General features: G+C 35.0%; 1 long non-coding RNA gene across 1 annotated transcript; it reads right to left on the bottom strand.

Moving 5' to 3' along the window:
* Nucleotides 1–1,681: 1,681 nt before the first annotated feature.
* Nucleotides 1,682–4,747, bottom strand: LOC148851826 (uncharacterized). The gene is made up of 3 exons (XR_016099719.1): nt 4,340–4,747; nt 3,797–4,030; nt 1,682–2,002 (listed from the first exon to the last, which is right to left on the bottom strand). It is a non-coding gene; the product is annotated as an uncharacterized LOC148851826 (long non-coding RNA).
* Between the last annotated feature and the right edge of the window lie 2,025 nt (nt 4,748–6,772).

The raw sequence follows: 6,772 nt of genomic DNA, 5'->3' as shown, positions 1-6,772 counted from the left end.
TTTTAGACATTTTAATGCTTTTTTAGAAAATTCTACTAAAGGGGGTCTACTTGCAAGTTGCAATTATGTCAGAAAGTTATGAGGAAGTGATAGCAATTACCAAACTCCAAGAGAAGTTTCAGTAATTTACCATAAAAATCACCATTCTAAAATTGGAAACAAGGCACATGGGTGAGCAAATGGGTAGGTTTTACCCGGAACCGAATGGAACCGACCTTGAACCGGTCTTGAATTGACCCTACTCTATTTGTTACAGGGTAGGGTCTGGTTCCAAAATCTTGGAACTAACCCCCACCCAGGTTGGTTCTAGGGTCTAGGGGATTATCCTACTTGAACCAACTTGATGGACCGTCCTTGAAACCAAACTTGCCTTGAATTAAACCTCAAAAAATTTTTAAGGATGTGAAAATTTGAACCCGAACACTCATAGTTACAAAAGGCATGGCCTGACTTGATCATTTAGTTACTTAAGCGAATTGATCATTTGTTTCATTCTAATTGAATGTGTATAATAAATATTGTAAAATGTAATATTTACAAAACTTAAATTATAATGACAAATCTTGCACCATATATTAATATATTATAATAATCCCCATATTAAATTACTCAATTTAACCAATAAAGATAATATAAGTTTTATACTATATAAATTAAGTTTTTAAAGGACATGTTTCATTTTTTTTGAAGGGAGAGAGTAAAAAGAACAGGGTCTATGATCGAGTAGACTGTAGAGCCAACCTTAGAACTGCTAAGGCCAGAACCGACATTTATAGGCTAGGTTCTGGTTCCAAAAACTTGGAATCGACCCCTATAAGGTAGGTTCTAGGTTCTGCCATGGAACCGGACCGAACCAACCTATGCTCACCTCTAACAAGATATATGGCCCAAAAACTAAGAAATTGAACATTTAAAATGAGTACAAAGTTTGATATTGTTTATTTTTGATATTCTAGAAAAAAAGGATGTAAGAAAAGCTAATTTCCACTATTATCCGCAAGATTAAATATTTCAGTGATCAAGGGAGGCTGAATGTCGTCGCACCAGCATTCAGATCTTCATTAGCAAGCCAATTTGCTACATGATTACCATCTCTATGTATGTGGATGTATGAAATTAATTAGATCCTCCTCTTGTTGAATCTTTGCACACTCCTTAAACATCGATCTGCACCTCTAAGAAGTTTTGTATGCACCTCGTAGAACCTTAATCATAACCTTTGAATCTCCTTTGATGATGATGCGCTCAACTCCTAAGCTTTTGTCAAGTTTATGGGCCTCAAGGCCCACCTTCATTTTAGCTACCATTATGCTAGTAATGCCAATAGGCTCATTTGCCCATTTTATAACTTTCCCCCTTTTTTTTTTAATCCAAAAGATAGAAATTTTATTAACTAGCAGAAAATTTACATCTCCTCCTAAGGATAAGCAGCCATATCTTCTACCAAAAAAGTTAAATATTAACAGGCGGATTATTTAGGTATTTCCTTCGATCAGATTGACCTGGGGCCATATTAGCTAACCTGTTTACACATCTGTTTGCCTCTCTATAACAATGAGAGAAGGTAATATTTGTTCCTTGACTGATGAAATGCATAGTGTTCTTGAACATCACTTATTTTCACTTCAGAAACTGCTCACTCATAACTGTTTAGAAACTACCCACTTATAAGTTATAACCATTCAGAAACTGCCCATGAATTATAAATAGTTTTTATCTTAAAGATAATGTCACATTCAAATGCACACACACGTTTACTAGTTCAATAATAAGAGGGCCCTTTTGCAAAGCATGCCATAGACCCTCATATATAATCCATAGTTCAGCCACTTCAGTTGGTGCAATTCCAATGTTGCTAATATATCCTCCACACCATCTTCCCCTGGAGTCTCTGATTAATCCAGCTGCCGAAGACAGTCCAGAACTTTGTTTTGAAGCTCCATCTGTATTAAGCTTAAAACTTTGATCAGGAGGAGGGATCCATGTAACGCATTTCCCGAACCTGGTATCACTTTGAACAGTTGGATTAGCAGCAAGATACATATCAGTAAAATCATTACTGTTTGACCACATGGACTTTATGGAAGTGTTCTTTTGATCAAAGATTGTTGTATTTCTAGACTTCCAAATAGTCCAAAGAGTATGACATAATAAAGAAAACATTTTTCTTTCCATTTGTGCCTGTGTGTTTCGAATCCATGTTTTGAAATCATGAGGCATGGGTATGGGAATTAGAAATGATGCCCATGTCTCTAGTTTTTGGACAATTAAAAAATAGATGGATCAAATCTTCATTAGGGTATTGACATATAGTACACTTTGAATCTGTTATGATCTTTCTGTGATAGAGTTTTTCAGCATTATGAAGTTTATTCATAATACTCATCCAGAAGAAATGTTGAATCCTATAAGAGCACGGAAAGTTCCAAACCTTAACCTCTTCTCTTGTACAGTTCACATACTTACTAGATCTTGTATAAAATTTCATAAGCAGATCTTATTGTATCATTTCCATTCTTGCTCTTGCTGTAACTCCATTTCCAAGTGCCCTCAGTAGAAGGGTTGTAGCTAATTGGAATAGCATATATTTAATTCAGAACTGATTGCGGTAACAATGATTCTACTTCCTTGAGGTTCCATTCAAGACTTCTAATGCAATCAGATACTAAACTGGAACTTGATCTAGTCAAAGGTCCCGGTTGTCTGCTTTCAATTAATGGATTTGGAAAAACCCAAGGATCATCCAAGAATTTTGTTAATTGTCCATTTGCAATTCTTTTTCGAATTCCTATTCTTAAAAGTCTCACTCCTTTAACAACACTCTTCCAACCCCAAGAATCATTTGCTATATGTTCGGCATCGATGCCTTTTTTTTGTTTGGAACCGTTGCTGCTAGGAAGAATATCTCCTGGAGCAACAACCACTTTTCTGTTTGGTACCAATGCTTCAGGAAACGTTTTCTGCATTGTTACCTATTATCCAGTGCTTCTACTATGTAAATATTATCTTACATCCAATGGTGGAAAAAATACCTATTTCATCCTATGGTCCCAATTGTTGAACAGGCTATAAAAAAAGAAATTCAGGAAATCATGAGGAAAATGGAAAAAATCTGAAAATTACATGGAAGAAAGCCAAAAAATTCATGCATTAATATAAATATAAAATTCTAGATAAATGTAAAAATATAGAACAAAGTATGGAAATCAGCAAAATTGAATGAAATTGCATGGAAAAAAACAGATATATATATTATATTTATATTTATACAAATATATAAACATAAATATAAATATAAATTGTAGACAAATGTAAAAAGATAGAACAAAGCATGAAAATCAGAAAAATTGAATGAATTGCATGGAAAAACAGACTATATATAAGTATAAATATATATTTATATTTATATAAACATTAGCATAAACATAAACATAAATATAAATATAAATTCTAAACAAATGTAAACATATAGAACAAAGTATGAAAATCAGCAAAATTGAATGAATTGCATGGAAAGATTGCTTGGGAGAAGACCAGACCCACTGTTTGGATGAGCATTTGGGGTTTGAAGGTTTTAAGAGTTGGGGTATGAAGGTTTTAACAGTTCCACATCCTCTGTTCAAAACTGAGACAGGTACCTCCACCAAAACAGAGCAAACATCATACTATTCGACCAAAACAAAAAAGAACAGAATGCTTGAATAAAACGGTAAACAGAGCAAACATCACACTATTCGACCAAAACAAAAAAGAACAGAAAAAAAAAAAAAACTCAGAATGGTTGAAGAATACAGACCTGGTATCTCTGACGACCGAACAGATGGTGACTGAAAAAAGGAGACTACAGGTGACCTCGGTGACTACTTGCACTCGACCTCCAACTCCAACGTTTGACTGCTTGCACTTCAGTGACGGGCTGTGCGGATAAACCTCTGGTGATTGCTTGCACTCAACATCCAACTCCAACGACTGACTAGCTGCGCGGATAAATCTCCGGTGACTGCTTGCACCAAACCTCCAACTCCAACGGCTGAAAAATTGAAGAAGAGAGTTTAGGATTCGTTTAAAGCAGATAAGAAACATTATCAAACTAGAACACATAGGATGTCACATCACTGCCACTCCAGCGCCCTGTTGGCAGCAACGAACAGTTCCAGAAAACGTGACTTTGGAGCACTGTTTTATTTGAAAAAACATTTCCAAACAAGAGACCGTTTCCTGAAACACCGTTTTTCCGACATAGCACTAATGAATACTTGTTTATTCTAGGATCAATGGGGTGAAATCAATTGTGATAGGGACCAGATTAAGAATGATATTGGAAACTATGGATATCTACCTCGTTCTACAAAGGCTTGTTCGTTTCTGTAAGACGCGGACTTGTTGCCGTAGCTCATGTAGCCGTGGAAACCGAACCAGTTGGTGTCTGGACTTAAGTAAATCTTGTTGAAGTGATTGCTGCTGGAAATGGGACTTTGGCGACGTGGGAGGTCGGTTCTTTGATAGCCATTTCTGTGTTTAAGGGAACTCTGGTTATTTGAACAGGGGATTTCTGCTTCTGATTCCTGCATCTGAATGGCTTTTGAATGACTTGTATATGTTAATGTCATCTCTTGTTTTTGGCCTATAAAAACTTCTAAGCTTTTTTATCTCATTGTTTCTCCAAAAGTGGGGAGGGAGAAGGTTAATACAGGAAGGTATTTGAAGACCTTTGAGTCTGTTCTGTTTGGTGAAATTCCTCAATAACATTTCCTCAACTTTCTGTTTCTCTTATTATCTATCAAACTAAAAGCAGCCTAAGATAATTTAAGACCACATTGGAAGCAGACCTACCTAAGACTTAGGTTAATTAGGCATGAGACTTGAACCATACTGACCCCTGAGTCATGGGTCTAAGATATGCTTTGAGGCAGGTAGGATTCAACCATGAAGGGGCTTACTGATAAATATGCTTTTAAACGAATAAACTTGTTAGTCTATGGTCAAGGCAAGGCATAAACTCGAGAAAATTTAGCAAAATCTCAACCCAACCGGATCCAATTTCTAATTAGGGTAAATCTCATAAACCTTCCACGGTCTTTCTGAAAAAGCTTTAAATCTCCCCTGACCTTTGGGGATAAAAGGGACTTATAGACCCTTTTGTTACTTTTAAGTGGACAGATGCATTAAATGTCTTTTATGCCCATACTAATCCCTACTATTAAGTTAGCTTATTTCCTAATTTCAACTTTACCCTTAAATTATTAATACGAGTAAATGTGTTTGGGGCATTTGGTAACGCTAAACAGACCTCCAAAATTTGAAAATATTGCTTTTTCAACGGTTGAATGGTCGTTTGGTTGCAGCTCCGAACATATCCTCCAAATCTGAAAAAACCTTCGAAAATATCAGAGGTCAAGCTACCTCTGAATGCATTCGGAGGTAACGGATGATTTTTTTTTTTCCAATGGTGCCCGTTGATAAAATGGAAGACCCAAATTTATTTAATAATATTCATTGTCTTTCTATTGCAATTGGTTCGAATTTGCACAGGGGATAACTCTGATTTTGGGTTACAACAGTGGCAAAGAATGAAAAGAAAATAAAAAAGCCAAATGGTGCTTCGATTGAGTTGAAGAATCAACGCTGAATAGGGTTTGGATGGAGCTTCTTGCACAAGGGATAACAGTGTTTCTGGTGGTTTAGTTGTAGTGATAGTAAGAGAGAGAGAGTTGTTCCAAGCTTGGCATCCTGTTCAATTAGCGGTGGTGATGATGGTCCGATGAACATCACTGTTGCTGCTCCTCTCTACTCATGGGGGCAGTTCCCTGCTTTCACCACGTCCTTCATTCTGACGTATTCCCCTTGGTCAGGCTTTTGGGCCTCAAACTCCTCCCTACTCATGACGGGAGTGGCTTTCTACTTCGATTATATATTTTTTATAATATTAATATTTTAAATTAATTTTAGTATTATTTTTTAGTATATTAATATTTGAATAAAAATATTAATATTTTGAAGACAAATTAAAATTTAAAAGCAACAAATATTATTTTATAATTAATATTATTTTGATCATTTTACAATAGGGGTAAATTTGTAAAATGTGCATTTTTCAGATGTGAGAGCATTCATATTGTAGAACAACTTCACTACACTCAGATACCTGTAAAAGTAGAAGAAAACAATTCTTTTGCATATTGCTTTCAAAGCCTTTTCGGAAGATTTTTTGAATATTAGACTTTAGATTTATTGAACGCCACCTTAATATCTCATTTTTCATGGGTAAAATCTATGATGCCAAAAAGACATATACCATAAAAGCTTTGACCAATAAAACTAGGGTTGTTAATGGATCGGATCCGACTCGACATATCCTAATATAGTGTCTTGATTATTATCAGTTCAGAATCTCTTTCACCCAGTCCTAACTTGATTTAGACCCAACCCAAACTTTATACATTATATATATATATATATATATATATATATATATATATATATATATATATATATATATATATATTAGTCATGTCCGTCGGTCACAAGCTTTTTTTGATATCATGTCTGTTTGGTATCATAGTCAAACCCTTTTTACAATATAAACAAACATATTCTTTTGGTAAAGAGAATTTTAAGGGTATTTTTTTTTAAGATTTAAGGCTTTGTTTATTTGTGATACAAACGACGAGCCGGGGTATTTATGTACCCTGGTTTGTGTTGCGAGCATTTGTTTGATATGTAAAAAAGTAATGATTATTAGATAAAAAATGTATTTCCTGACACTTTTATA

Source organism: Nelumbo lutea, chromosome 5 (genome assembly GCF_056320005.1).
Source record: "Nelumbo lutea isolate HS-2025 chromosome 5, American lotus-T2T, whole genome shotgun sequence".
NCBI classification, from domain to species: domain Eukaryota; kingdom Viridiplantae; phylum Streptophyta; class Magnoliopsida; order Proteales; family Nelumbonaceae; genus Nelumbo; species Nelumbo lutea.
This window is presented reverse-complemented; position numbering and strand designations above follow the sequence as displayed.